Raw genomic sequence first — 16005 nt, forward strand, 5'->3', positions numbered from 1 at the left:
GGAAGTCCAACTGAACTAAGTGGGGTTTTGTGTGACATAAATACAATTGTGATGTAACCTAAGATGAAAGTAACAAAGAAACATGCATATCTATAAATAGGACAGACAACACAACCCATCGGGGTTTGGGAAGAAAGTAGTCACAAGTTATGCTATGCTGAGTTTTCACCCCAAAATACTAAGGCTGATTATGAAGCCAACATAAGCAATCACCAATGAAATGTGTTTCACAAATAAGATGAGATTAAGTATTTGATCCAAGTAAATTATTTATTTATTGAACTAAATCTGAATATCAGTTAATTGTAAATAAAAGACCTTAGCTATTTACAAAGAATATAAACTATGCATTAAAATTGTCAATAAAAATCAATGCTTAAACACGAAGTTTTAAAAATTTGCTAATGTGCCAGTCTTGTTTACCAAAATTAACCAAAAACCTACAAAGAAAATTATGTTTGGTTCAATGATTTATTAGTTAAAGCATTCCCGTGGTTTTGTGTCAGCAATTTTAATGTAATAAGAAAAAAATAAGAAAAATTCTCTCACAAGAATTTATTTTCTCTTTGGGCTGGATGTCACGTGTGTGTGCGTGCGCACACGCGTATTTGGAATCTGGAATTTTTTACTAATAAAAGCATTAATATCTTCTCTGGGATGCACTTTACTCAGTTATGAGAATTACAACCATTAAATGGATATTTTCTTTTTACCAATTAAATGAAAAACAATATTGTTCCTGTAAATCTTTTTGTAGCCAGAATAGGTAAAGGTATTGAAAAAGAATATCACTTCAAACAATTCACAAATGTGTGCAGATATGGCCCAAGTTGCTGGGGCTGAACTAGGTCCACATTTGATTCAATACCGATCTAAGCAGAAGGTAAATGCTATGGTCACTCAACCCAACATAGGCAAGCCACTGGGCCATGGCCATAGCCAGGATTTTTGTTGGGGGGGGCAGGACTTTTGTTGGTGGGGGGAGGGGCAGAAACGACCTGATTGGTCAGTTAGTTTAGTATTTCTATTGTTTTACTTGAACTGGGCTCAGGGCAAGGGGCACACTTTGTTAATATGGCAACATCTGGAGGGCCAAGTCTTTCCCACACCTGTTTTCAAGCTACATATTTGAGTTATACAATGTGGGAGCATTAGAGTCTAACAAAGCTTTTTGTTTAATTAAAAAGAGTATCACTTCAAACAATTCACAAACATGTATAGACATGGACTTAATCAGCTCTTAATTAAATTTGCAAAAATTAGGTAAAACCAATAGTAACGGAACAAGAAACATTCTTTGTTTTTCAAATGAAGCAACTGTTTCCTAGCAAGCATCATCTTCGGAGAGGCATCTGCCCTACCTGAGCGAAAAGATGGGATGATTCCCTTTAAAGATGGTGCTAGCTATCTGCAATTTTTATATGTGCTTATAGAAGTGCAAAGTTTTCCCCACCGCAAAATATTGCCCCTTAGTACATCAAGGCCTGCAGTTGCTTTGGCTGGATCAGATCCATGGCGCCTTGCACGTTGAGGAATTGAGTGCCCCTTGCATCAGAAGTGCTTCTCTAGGGAATACACCTGGATCCCTGACAAGAAATTTGCAACAATTCTGCAACAACATCATGCAAAACCCGTAAACCCTGGAAGGGGGGGAAACCACTTTGTTTCCTGTTGGCATCTTATCCAATGACAGTCGCTTGAGCTTTTGCTACTACCTTACCAACTTTCCCATATTAGCACCTCCCCACCCCCACAATAATATTGGAAAGATTCTGCTATGTAGGGAGAGTTTGTCACCTTCCTGACTCTGCCAATGGCAGCACTCGCTTCCTGTTCACAGGTTCATATGGACAGAGCTTAATGGGAGAGAGAACTCATCAGAAAGAATTCCACCCCAAGAACGCACCCAGCCTTTGCCAACCCAGGGCCCCCTCCCAATATGTTTTGGGACACAACAGTAGCAGCATAGCTGTGCTGATGGGAGCTGTAATCCACAACATCTGGCGGGCACCAGGTTGGCAAAGGCCTTGGAACATCACTTTTGAATGCATACAGACTATTGTTTCTTCACCACCACACAGGTTTTGTTAAAATAATTAGATTGCAGAATTTCCAGGCCGGCTTTGTGCCTTACCATTCCATTTCTTTTTCTAAAGAACGAAATTACCGTTCCTTAGCAATGCCTCCTGGTTCAAGTCAGGGCTGGCATCAGAGGCGGCCACTACCGGCCAACTACCAAGGCCTCTTCAGGATCTCATTGGTGCCAGCCCCTGACTAGCTACCACTGAAGAGCAGGTGATGTCACTGCCAGTGGAGCACACCCTGGGTCTTTTTGGCCTCCTCTGGGATGCGCTGCTGTTACCTACACAGCATCACCTTCTCTCCTCCTCCTCTTCATCCAAAAAAAACCAGACAAGCGAGTGCCACTACAAAGTAGCTGCCCCCTCCACTCACTTGTCTGTCCTCTTCTTCTCTGAGCAGCAATAAGGCAGGGTCCAGCACTGCCACCAAGGAGTGGGTAAGTGAGCAAATGTGGGCTCCTCCGTCAGGCGAGTGAGCAACACTGGTAGGAAGTACCTCTGCCCAGTCCCTCTGGGTGTTGCAGTGGAATGTTGGACCTGCTGGGTCCAGTCCCAATTGACATGCCACTGGGAGTGGTGGGTGGGTGGGCAGATAGCAAGACAGTGAGCAACCACAGCCATTCTCTCTGGTTTGGCGTGTCCAGTCCCAACTGTTGCACCACAGGTAACACAGCTGTGCCTTCTTTTGTGCATGGGTGCTTCCATTTGGTTCAATTTTCGGCATTTCCAGGTGTGTTGAAGAGAAGTGCCTATCTGAAACCCTGGGGAGCTGCTGCCAGTGCAGACCTTCCTGCCAAAGATGAGCCAATGGACCTGCTCTTTGGCCCCCACTCACTGTCCCCCTAATTCTGGCCACAGCAGGTTGGGGACCCCCCTCCACCTCGGACCCCTGGGCCTGAGGAGCAGTAGTCACCACTTCTCTAGGTCCAGCAAGCAAGTGAAGGTTCCCTGCCCCTGGTGGAGAACTGAAGGAGTCAGGACAGAGGCGGGCAGATTAGGGATGGATGCAAAAAAGTCCCCGGTTCGATCTCCAGGTAGGGCTGGGAGAACCTTGCGCAGGAACCATTGCAGAGCCGCTGCCAGCCAGTGCAGGGAGCACAGCGCAAGGTAGGTCAATGGCCTGACCCTGCGGCAGCACCTCGGCCACGCGCATTATTCCCTTGGGCCACGCTGCGTCCACTCCTCTTGGCCACAGAAGAGCCATGGGACAGCCTCGACGGCCCCTCACTTCCCCCAGCCCCAGTCCATTTGCAGAGCAGATGCCCGCGCCACCTCGCCCCTCAGCGCCCTGCACGGCACACGGCGCGCCAAACACGCGCGCGCGCCCTCCCTCCCACACAAGGGCCTCGCGTGGCCCCGTGGGCATTCCGCCCCCCGCGCCGCCTCCTCCTGGCCCGACAGGCGCAAACTGCCTCGCTCCGGCCAGCTCCACACGGGTGCCGCCGAGGGTGGGTGGGACGCGGGGCTGGCCGGCGGGCGGGGCAGCGGCGCCGTGAGCCCTGGGAGGCGGCGCCTGTCCCTAGACGGGCCGGGCGGGGGAGTTCATGCCACTAGACGGGAAGAGTTTCTCCTGCTGCCGAGTTGACAGCGCCAGGTCAGTGTGTGAGCCGGAGAGGCAGCCAGAGCCTCTGGCGGCGCGGCGGGAAGCGGGTGGATGGACGGGAGGGCGGCGTTGCCCGCCTGCCTGCCTGCCGAGGGGCTGCGTCTGGCGGCGGCGTGACGCTGCAGGGAATTCCCGCCCGATCCGTGGGGGCGCGTGCCTGGGGTCTGTAGAGGGACGGAGGGAGGCTGCGCGTCGGGAAGGGCTTGTGGGGCTGAGACGGGCACGAGGGGACAGCGGCATCCCTGTGGGGCGCCAGGACACCTGGCTTGTGGGTTGAGAGAGCGGGGAATGGGAAGGCTGTCTATATACTGAATGGTCGTCTGGGAGAGCAGAACTCACTTGCTCTCAGAAAGTTTTGTAGGGAATGAGCTAGAGACTGAGGTTTCCGAGGGGTGGGCTGGGGGGTTGAAAGGAGCAGGTATGGTTGGGGTCGGCGGCCACTAGGGCTTGGGGAATCACTTACATGACCTCCAGAAGTAGACCCTGAACTCATTTAGTGCGAAGAAGTCTGTGTGTTTCCAGGCAGAGTGTTGAGTGTGTTTTTGCCTGTGCCATGCGCACATCTATCACCTATGAGCATAGCCAAGGGGAGGCAGGGGGAAGCTGTTCCCCCCCCCAAAAAAATATCAAGTAAATTAATAAAAATGCTTAACGAACTGAGGTTCTGCCACCCCCTAACATGAAGCCTGTCCCCCAACATATCCTGGCTACGCCTATGCTACCACCTATTAAATAATGGTTAATTACAGGTTAAAGAAATCCAATGGGATAGAATCTAGATACAGATAAAAAAGGGAGAGGTGATGGCAAAAGATTTACTGGCAAGTACTGCCTTTGGGAAATGGGGGGAATAAAATCTCCCAGACCTCTATTGGTGATGGGCACATGTGGCCTGCCTTTGCATCAGGTCTGAACCATGTATCTTCCTCATGCTGTAATGGGAATGAGAACGCATTCTTGATAGGAATTCTGTCTGTGATCCTTACAGAACTCTGTGGTTTATGTTCATCATGTGGAAGAAAGGGCTATATATATACATATATGTGCTCTTTGGAGGTGATGCATTAAGTGGGCTTTCGTTTGTCTATGCCGCAGGTGGATATGCCCATAATGCAGGACAGTTTGTTTGCAGAAACTTGTCCACCGTTGCTACATCTGGGATGCTAAAAACTCAGAGGGCACCTCTTCTACCTGTGGTGCTAATGAATGTGTTTAGTCAAGATGATGAGAAAGGGAGAAAGTTTGTTTCCTCATTTAGCTGAAACTTCTGGTGGATTTTTTTTTTAAATCATAATTTTTCTCTTTGCTTTCCGAACCACAGCAAGGAGCATGAGCGAGGTTCCAAGTATAATCCTGCCACAACAGAGATTATACATTGTGAAATAGATGATGCCTTGGTGTCATATCCCAAATCTGCAGGCGTGTTTTGTAAGTTTCCCACTGTCATTTCTCCCTAGGGCAGTATACACTATAGACTGCAAGTTCCTGTTAGTGTTGTAACTTTGAGGCAATATGTGTGAGTTATGATCCACCGTGGTAACAAGGTCATGATTTAATACTGTACCGCTGTGGCAGAGGACCAGTTTCTTCTCCTTGCATTATTGTGATATGGTGAGGAAACTGTTCTTTCCCTGGAGCCTGGAGCCCCTCATGTAAAAACTGTAATTGCTCTTGATGGCAGCTTCTGAAAAATCAGATAGCTTTACATATAGGGTTGTTAATGAAAAATTATACTCTTGAAATTTCCTGTCCTTATCCCTACAAGAGTTGTGACAATGGATGACATAACAACTGCTGTTCAGAAACATATGGCTTGCAACTGGTGTTAGAGAAGACCTACTTAAATTAACAAACGTGACTTAAGTTGGGGCTATACGTTTCTGTTGGTAATTTCTACTCTGAAATTACCTAGGTTGGATACCATCTGAACACCTTTTCAAATAATAAATTTGGAATTTAACAAAGTCTTTTAAAAAAAAGAAGATATGTGCAACGCAGCATTCTGGGGAAGGAAGAGTTTAGGGTGCAGTGATATCAACAGAGCTATGCTCACGTTAATTTGTGAATCACGTATTTAATGTGAGCTGTCAAAGTGATCATTACACCACAGACTGGCTGTCTTGGGCTGAGACTGTTTCCCCTTGTGAAGCTAAAAAAACACAGTTGAAAAACTCTCCCACCAGTTGTGTCATGTGTGAAAGTTCTTAATGTGAGCGAGAGCATGAAAAAGGAAATTGAACATAAAATTGCAGCCAATGTTATCGCCATGTTATTGACAAGTGAGTGAAAATGGGTTTATTGTTGATAGCCAGTATATCCTACTGTTTGTTCCCATGCTGGAACATTATTCTTAAGGTATGTCTCATGTTGGCTTTTCAAGACTTTTCAAAAAGTTCCATAGCAGCTCTGTTGCATAGATAGGGTATAGATACTCTACACAAATGTATGTTCCATTATATCCACAAAGTTGTTTGTGAAAAATGGGAGCATGTGTCCACACTGAAATCAATTTAATTACAAAGTTAAGGCAATCACTTGGTTCCTATGTAAGCTGTGGCATAATAAACATTTCTACCCTTTTTTATACATGAAAGCAGAGGGGTGGGGGGGTTGCATTTTTTCTATACTTAGGCTGCAATCCTATACTTACATGGAAGCAAGTCCCATCTCACTTAATGGCACTTATTTCTGAGTAGACATGTATAAGATTATCTGTTCACATGAAAAATGCTGTGTGCAAACTGAGCCACAGAAATACATAACTTGCAGTAAATTTGATTCAAACACTCTAATCCAAAATTCACTTATAGCTCAGTTTGGTTCATGTTTAGTCAGAAGTATCCTGAGCTAAGTATGCATAGGATGGCAGTTCTGGGATAAGGATATTGACTTTCAAATTGAATTTCTCAGTAAGTTTGCTGAAGATCACCGTTCTAGATAACTAACTTAGAATTATCCAATCTTTATACCTACAACAGTTAGCTTAGCTGCAGAGGGCTAAGTCATGGTTTGGCTTGGCATTACACTGGAGCCCAGGCTTACAGTTTGTTTCCTCCAAACAAACCATAAGCAGTAAGCAAAGAACAAAGTTTAGCAGCCTGTTTAGTTTGGAAAGAAACAAACTGTACACACATAAAACTAAATCAAACCATGGCTTTAACTCTCAGCAGTGTAGCAGCAGGAGTAGGAGAGGAAAGAAGCACTCACAATTTTTTGCTCCATGTACCAGTACATTGTACATTCACCATTAAACCATAATTTAACTGTGGTTTAAAGTGACCTGTGGACCAGCATTCATTCTGTTGATTTCAGAGGCTCAATCTGTGAGACTCTACACTTTTTGACTTGCAAAAATTGATCAGTCCCATTGACTGATATGTGGGTGTGCCCTGGCCAAATGATAACATTTGCTTCTGTGCTGATGCATGCCTGCTTTCCTTCCAGCTCTATGATTCTATGATTTGACAAGCTCACTCCCTCAAGCATCTACACCTTTTGCACTAATTCAGCAAAGTACACACAACTGAACACACATACACTCTGAAAGTACAATAATTGTTTTTGCTGTTGTTTCAATAGCAGTTTTCATTGTACAAACTGTTTTAAGATGGTAACTGAAGTGGTTTATCAGAATGAACTGAGTGGACTTTGCAGTAGTACCCATTACCTAAGCTACTTGTGTCAAGGGCTAGTATTGCTTCCTTGAAACTTCTTTGCACTTTCTCAAGTCACAAAGTTTCCATCACCGATTGAGTTAAAGAGATGTTACTGCAACTTTTACTTCTGCACCTTGAGATATGTAGACAAGGTTTGAAAAATGAATTATCATTGGAATTAATTGCTACTGCAGGAATTAGGAAGTAATCAACTAATATAGTCTCACAAAGTACCCCAAAGTATGGCACACTACATCCTCCCGATTATTATTATTATTATTATTATTATTATTATTAAAAAGTGGCCGCAGCCCAGAAATGCACAGGGGAAGATATATGTTTTGTGTTGAAACAGAGACTTCCATCCCACCATCACCATCAAAAGCTTTTTTTGTTTCTTTCTTTTTTTCTGTGTGGCATTAAAAAGCAGCTTCTGGTGTGATCCTGAAGGCTTTCTCTTAGGAGAAAGGAAATAAAATCTGCAGCGCATGCTTGTAATCCTTTGGACACATGCAAAGGGACTGACAGGAGTGAAGTATTTATCTCCTCCACATACATAAAAAAAAACCTTTGGAATAGAAGATAATAGTTTCACAACAATCAGAAATCTAGGGGAGATTTGCACAGTCATTTAATGTGCCAAAGTCAATGTTATTAGGGGCTTTCCCTCAACAGACATATGGGTCAGTGGCCACAAACATTTATTTCCTATAATATACATAGAAATCATCTGCTGCAAAAAAAAGGCTGATATTTGTAAATGACAATTGTGCCTGTATGCACACTGAGTAATAAGGGCAAATAGCAAATTTGGTATGGGCAATTTCACACTGATGCAAAGGAATAATGGCTTCCAATATTGTGAACCTAGGTTTCTAAGGTTAGAATACTATGCTTATCTACTGCCCCACACATACTTGAACCATTTGCAGTACCATGAAGACACAGGAAATAGTAGTAGTAGTAGTAGTAGTAGTTGTTGTTGTTGTTATTATTATTATTATTATTAATGAAGATGTCTGTGACTGAACAATTTTATAGCCTTACAGGAACTGCTATGTGTAGATGCTATTAGAGAATGTACAGTGTGAAGCTGCACCACAGCATTCTACTTTGCCAGCAAGCCTGCATTGTTTTGTGAGACGCAATAGTGTGTGTCAGTGTGTAAGAGCCTTTTGAAGGGTTAACACCCCATCAGTCTTTTTCAGCTAGATAAAACATCTGGCTCATAGAATCACAGAGTTGGAAAGGACCCCGAGATTTCATTCTAGTCCAGTGCAGGAATCTTTTACCCAATGTGGGGGCTTGAACACACAACCCAGTGATTAAGAGTCTAAGGCTCTACCAGCTGAGCTACCTGACTCATTAGACTCATGAACTCCTAAAATCAATCGATGGACTGGTGATGGTCCACAGACATGCCGAAGCCACCTCTTTTCCTCATGACTAAGCATATCATCTGCATACCAGGCAGTCTTTACAGAGCCAGGACAAAGTCTATGAATTCAATACTACAAATCCCAAAGTCCCATCTTACTGAACAACAAGTCATTTACTTGCTACATTGCTGGTTGATAATTAGCAATGTTTTTTTAAAAAAAAAAAGGAGAAGAAAACTTTGGTCCATCTATTCATTATTGTAACAGTATTGGGGTTTGGTTTTTTTAGCATAGCAAAACTATCACAGGTAGAAAGATAAATCTGAGTTGAAACTAAGGAATGAGTCACACTGGTGTGCCTATCACGCAAACACACACTGCTGCAGGCCAGCATATGAGCAGTTTCCATTGAAAGGACTTGTGTCTGAGGTGATGTGAATATTCTGGCTGTGATGTTTAAATCTGCGATAAGCTGTCTCGCATCAGGTTTTGTTTTTCTGTCGAAATAAATATATTTTGAATAAATACATTTGTACTCTACTTTGGCATCCATGGTGACAGTGCTATGTGAGTTATGTTAATTTCAGGGGGGAAAGAAATTCAGATTAGCCATGGCCTGCGGCTTATTGTATCTTCTGATCTAGCCCTCAGAGATGAACTCGGTTGTCCATTGCTGTAATAGGGGTTTCAAGAATAGGATTGGATGCAGGCTCCCTCGCCCCCCCCGCCACACCTCACAGCACACGCACGTCCCTGATGTGGCGTGTCCGAGTTTCATAGGGCCGCTGATATGACCAGCCCTGAGATTCTTCCTCCAGACGAAATGCAGTTTTCTAGCCACAGAGCAACTACTGGAAGCTGCGCTGAGGAACAAGTGAGGTGGGGAGGGGTGGCTTAACCCTTTCACTCTCTGCAGTCTGACCGCTTCACATGCCCCTTCAACCACTTTCCCACTCATGGGGAAAAGGTTTCTGAGGACCCTGTCACCCCCCGCCTTCCAGGTGGTGAGCAAAGCAGCTTGTGGGTGGGGGTTGTAGAATTTGGAGAAGTGGAGAAGTGAAACCCCCCCCCACTCCCTGTTCCAACCTCCTATGACTGTGTTTTGTTTTGTTGTTGTGTTTTGTTGTTGTTTTTATTTGTTTTGTTTTTAAATGGGGATATCATATAAGTTGCTGTTTTATGTAGTTTGATGCATAGTTGGAGACAGAAGTCTGTGTGCATTCTGGTTCTGCAAAAGTTCAAAAATCACAGGAAAGTAATGCTTTTCCATTTTAATGTGCATCCATCAAAGGTGCCAGTCTCTTATCATGGCCCCGTCCTGCTGCTTTATACAGTGGTACCTCGGGTTAAGTACTTAATTCATTCCGGAGGTCCGTTCTTAACCTGAAACTGTTCTTAACCTGAAGCACCACTTTAGCTAATGGGGCCTCCTGCTGCTGTTGCGCCGCCGGAACACGATTTCTGTTCTCATCCTGAAGCAAAGTTCTTAACCCAAGGTACTATTTCTGGGTTAGCAGTGTCTGTAACCTGAAGCGTATGTAACCTGAAGCATATGTAACCCGAGGTACCACTGTATATCTGTTGCTGTTCCTGAGTATTCTATGCACCCCGTCTGTCCTTCCTTCCTTACTATGACCCAAACCAAAAGTTGTTTTTCTTTTCTTTTGTTTTGTTTTAAATCCCTCCAGTATATCTATTTAAATTATTCTGATTGAATTATGGTAAGCAATATTCTTAATATTTAGATACTCTGAAATATTTTCAGTGAGGAATCTATGTTTTCATGTTGTATTATTTGGTGTTTGGCGGGGGTGGCAGCGATTCTAGACAGGAATACAGCTTTGGAGAGTGAGTAATATTTAGATTAATGTATGTAACACGTTTGCAGGTTAGAATAGTTTCTGCTGTCTGCTGGTCATCAAACCACTGTGTTGTTGTAGCAGAGTGGTCAAATATATTCATAGGTGTGGAGGATTGTAAAATAAGTTTTCTCATGCTGTTTTACAGCTCAGCAGTGATGATAACAAATTGCCTGAGGATCTGGGATTCCTTTATTCTTTCTCATGTCTGAGTGGGATAACTGTAGGTTTCTCTTGATCTTCATTCCTGTTGAACAGGAAAATATTCAGCCATGGTTCTTCCAGCTATATTTCTCTGAATGCATCTTTTAAAACCCATTAGAAACTGTTGAAAATAAAAACCTGTTCCTAGATAACTGGAGAATCAAGTAATGAAGCTTTCCCTAAACTATGTCATTTCAGCTTATAGGTCAGTTCACATACAAGTTGAATGCCACTGTGTTTGTTTGTTTGTTTGTTTTAAACCTCACTGCACAAACAAAAGGAACCTCTCAGGGCTTCATCCAGATACGGCATTTTTCTATATGCAGGGAGGTGGGGTGATTTTAAAAATAATAATAGATGGTCCAGTGAGAGCTGGACTATAAAGAAGGCTGATCACCAAAGAACTGATGCTTTTGATTGATTGATTGATTGATTGATGCTGGAGGAGACTCTTGAGAATCCCATGGACTGCAAGAAGATCAAACCTATCCATTCTTAAGGAAATCAGCCCTGAGTGCTCACTGGAAGGCCACATCATAAGAAGAGAAGACTCTCTGGAAAAGACCCTGATGCTGGGAAAGATTGAGGGCACTGAGAGTCAGTGTGGCGTAGTGGTTAAGAGCAGTGGACTCGTAATCTGGTGAACCAGGTTCGATTCCCTGCTCCTCCACATGCAACTGCTGGGTGACCTTGGGCCAGTCGCACTTCTCTGAAGTCTCTCAGCCTCATTCACCTCACAGTGTTTGTTGTGGGGGAGGAAGGGAAAGGAGATTGTTAGCCGCTTTGAGACTCCTTAGGGTAGTGATAAAGCGGGATATAGAATCCAAACTCTTCTTCCAAAGTGGTAACACTTCCAGTTGTGGACCACAGGTATGAAATTTACGGCATGTAATGCCTTAAGAGAGAATATTATGAAAATGATATATAGGTGGTACATGACACCAGTCAAGCTTGCAAAAATCTACCATGTGCCCGATAATAAATGTTGGAAATGTAAGGAAAATGAAGGTACTTTTTTCACCTTTGGTGGACATGCCCAAAGATTAAGGCTTTCTGGGAAATGATATATAATGAATTGAAAAAGGTATTTAAATATACCTTCTTGAAGAAACCAGACGCCTTTCTCCTGGGCATAGTCGGCCAATTGGTGCTAAAGAAGGATAGAACTTTCTTTACGTATGCCACAACAGCAGCAAGATTACTTACCGCAAAGTATTGGAAGACACAAGACCTACCCACTCTGGAAGAATGGCAGATGAAGGTGATGGACTACATGGAATTGGCGGAAATGACTGGCAGAATCCGAGACCAGGGAGAAGAGTCGGTGGAAGAAGATTGGAAGAAATTTAAAGACTATTTACAGAAATACTGCAAAATCAATGAATGTTAGAATGATGTTGGATTGAAGTTAAGTGGTTTCTAGCTGTAATGGTATAAAAGAATATGAAAAAATTGATTTTTAACAGGTAAAAATTTAACGTTATAATATATTTAAGATTAAAGATCAGGATGAATTAAGAAGGGAAAGGAACTGCTGAACTAACAAACTGAACTGGAATACAAAAAAGGGAGGTAAGAGGAGGTCCGGGAAACAAGTAAATGAAAGATAAATGATAGAAAGATTGAATTGTTTTTAACTATTTTTATTTTGTATTTTTTCTTCTTTTTCTTTTTTCATTTTGTAATATTGTGAAAACCTTAATAAATATTTATTTTAAAAAAAACAAAGTGGTAACATTTCACTTCCAGCTGTATATACTAGAAAGCAGATACAGTAGAGAAATACTGAACTACTGAACAAAACTGTAGGATTTTGGAGTGAATGCACTTCCTGCTTGGCTTTGAAGTGAGCACCACACCAATGCTATCAGGAGCTGACTTACATACTGAATCAGAGTATTTATTAGTTGACCTCAGTATTCTGACAGGTACTCTTCAGGGACTCAGGCAGAGATCATTCCCAGCTCTGGTCCTTGAAACGCGTGCGTTGGAGCCTTATGCATGCAAAATATGTGCTTTTGTCAATGTACTGCACTTAATTCCCCCCCCCCCCCGGGAAAGGCTTTCTTATGTCACAGTGCTGCAGTGAGACAGTTACTCTCCCAAAATGTAGATTACCCCTGCTATAGGGTATATAAATGTTGGGTAGGACTTCTTTAAGCACCTTGGCAGTGAGATGTGGGTTTTTTTCTTTTTCTTTTTGAACATATGATATTCTGTAGCTTCTTGAATATTCCATATATATGCTAAATTATCATTTCAAATAATGCTTTTTGGGTCCTTTTTGCATCAAAATTGTGAAAGAGATTCGGATCTTAATAATACAAGGCTGTTTGTTACTTCAAGCCAGGTGATATGAAAAGAAAAATGTTAATTACAGGCTTTTGTAACTGGCTGATAATCGAAGCAGTGATGGTCAGAAGAACAGGTTTTACAGCACAAGCACTTTGATTATCTGTATTAGGAGCTTAAGGAAAAGGTGACACACTTTTTCTAATATTTATTTGCACAAGACCCTCCCTCCCCATGGCAGTTATTTCTTTTTGGAAGTCTACAGTGAGAGGGAGCTAGCTAAGCTCAAACCTTATTGAAATGACCCCCAGGGTCCCTTCCAACTTTATATACTATGATTCTATGAACAGAACTTAAGTTTTTGATTGATTGCCAGGCTTGCTACTCCAGCAAAATAAGGACTTAGTACTTAACTGCTACAGTTGTTGGATGACACAAACCAGCAGTGCGGCCAGATACTGTGGACCTTATTTGTAGGACTAGGTTGTTAAAAGTTAACACTTGGGTCACTCTACCAACTATGAGGTCCTGGGTTTTGTGTTTGATTGTTAGTTTCTCTTAGTGTGAGTACAACCAGTGAAGGGTTTCTAAGGCTGTATCTTATGAAACATCAAACACATGCATGTAGATTCTGAACCCATCAACGGTAAAAGTTGATATCCTTTTTCCAATAACAACCAGTGAGTCCCAGAACAATTAGTGAGCCTTGCTCATGAGTATAATAAGCATAAGACCGGAAGTTCATACTGTGTTTTTAAAAGCAGAGTTCCGTCCTTCCAAGAATCTCTTAAGATAAAACTTTATTATTCATTCTTCAGTATGATCCTGCTGTTCCTGCATGGATTGAGGATGAAAACTGAGACAAGACTTGACATATTTTGAAATAATTATTCTGGCCAGAACACCAGTCTTTCATAACTCAGAAATCCACACCGATAACAACATTTATTTATTTATTTATTTATTTATTTATTTATTTATTTATTGTTATGAATCATGTTCCGCATTTTAAAGTACATGAGAAAATATGCAGTAAAAACACCAAGAACAAAAAACACTTAAGTTCCAAAATATAGGAGCAGCTGCTTTCCATGCTGGCCATGGGCTAATTATTATCTGTCAGTCTTGAGTGAGCCCAGAGATTTCAGCTGCTGATGGCTATATGATGCTGAGTGGGTTGTGTACTACTTAATGTGATAACTGACTGCTTGATAGTGCTGGTAGTCAATATATCAACCACATATTTCATGAAATTACCTCTGGTTGCTAATCTTTCTCCCCGCCTTAACCTTTTGTGAGGCATCTGGGAAAACCTGAGTACATTCAAACCTTTATAACTAAAATGCATACACCTTCATCACTTTGATTTGCTGTGCAATACTATGCATGTCTTCTTGGATATAAATCTCACTGAGTTCAGTGGGGTTTACTTCCAAGTAAGTGTATTAGAGCTGGGCTATCTTCCATTATCCTTTACTTTTTTGGGTTAGGTTAGGCACCATGTTCCTCTACTATTTTATATCACCAGATTGGAAAGAAAGAAAGCTAGCGATCCTCACAATAGATTTAAAATATTCCCCCAATATTCAGTTTTTTCTGTTAGTTCAGTCCAACCTGGTTGTTGAATTCCTGTCTGGCAGTAACTCTTTTCGTTGGTGATGATGTTCTGGTTTAATATAATCATAACTACTTTGAAATATTGATTACACCTGAAAAACAGTATATAAGTGAAATAAAACACATGGAAGATATACTCATAAATGCATAATGATCTATGTATTTGTGTTCTATAATTCACATCCATTTTATTATGCTGTGCTGCCAATACTTTCTCTTTGAAACCCGTCATCCTGATCTTTTTTAAAACTCTTTTTGATCACTATTATTATTATTATTATTATCATTTCTATACCAGAGAGCCAGTGTGGTGTAGTGGTTAAGAGGTGGTTAAGTCTCGTAATCTGGGGAACCAGGTTTGAGTCTCCGCTCCTCCACATGCAGCTGCTGGGTGACCTTGGGCTAGTCACACTTCTCTGAAGTCTCTCAGCCCCACTCACCTCACAGAGTGTTTGTTGTGGGGGAGGAAGGGAAAGGAGAATGTTAGCCGCTTTGAGACTCCTTAAAGGGAGTGAAAGGCGGGATATCAAATCCAAACTCTTCTTCTTCTTCTCTACCACTTTATATTTTAAAGAAAAAATCTTAAGGTGGTTTACAACACACGAAAACATCAAATAAAACAATCCAGAATAAAAGAAATTCACTCTTCAAGGAATATATTTCAGATCCTTCTCCAAGTAACATTTTGCTTTCCCCATATTTATTTATCTACAGTGGTGCCCCGCAAGACGAATGCCTCGCAAGACGGAAAACCCGCTAGACGAAAGGGTTTTCCGTTTTTCGATGCGCTTCGCAGGACAAATTTCCCTATGGGCTTGCTTCGCAAAACGAAAATGTCTTGCGAGTCTTGAGATTTTTTTTCGCGCTCCCCCCCCTTTCTAAGCCGCTAAGCCTTTAATAGCCTTTTAGCAGCTAAGCCGCTAAGCCTTTAATAGCCGCTAAACCGCTAATAGAGCTAATCCGCTAAGCCGCTAATAGGGTTGCTTCGCAAGACGAAAAAACCGCTAGACGAAGAGACTCGCGGAACGGATTAATTTCGTCTTGCGAGGCACCACTGTACTTAGTTTAGCTCATGGCACAACAGAAATAATCTAGGAAGCCAATGTGGTGCATAGCTGTCAATGTTTCCCTTTTTAAAAGGGAAATTCCCTTATTCCGAATAGGATTCCTCGCAAGAAAAGGGAAAAGTTGACAGCTAAGATGTGGTGTAGTGGTTAGAGTGTCAGACTAGGACCTGGAAGATCAGGGTTCAAATCCCCACTCAAATCATGAAGCTCACTGGGCGACCTTGGACCAGCCACAGCCTCTTATCGT

General features: G+C 42.4%; 1 protein-coding gene across 3 annotated transcripts in view; it reads left to right on the plus strand.

Annotated features, from left to right (window-relative positions):
• The first annotated feature begins 3571 nt into the window (after nucleotides 1-3571).
• PPARG (peroxisome proliferator activated receptor gamma) overlaps nucleotides 3572-16005 on the plus strand; it is a 64279-nt gene continuing 51845 nt past the window's right edge. Inside the window, exons 1-2 of one of the 3 annotated variants that reach the window (XM_080994214.1) lie at nucleotides 3728-3846; nucleotides 5006-5112. The gene's annotated coding sequence lies outside the window, so the exon portion shown is untranslated. Of the gene's footprint in view, nucleotides 3676-3719; nucleotides 3847-5005; nucleotides 5113-16005 lie in introns of those variants that run through there. The other 2 variants (XM_080994212.1, XM_080994215.1) reach the window with 2 other exon arrangements.

The sequence above is a fragment of the Podarcis pityusensis genome (genome assembly GCF_964106645.2).
Source record: "Podarcis pityusensis genome assembly, chromosome: 2".
Lineage (NCBI taxonomy): Eukaryota > Metazoa > Chordata > Lepidosauria > Squamata > Lacertidae > Podarcis > Podarcis pityusensis.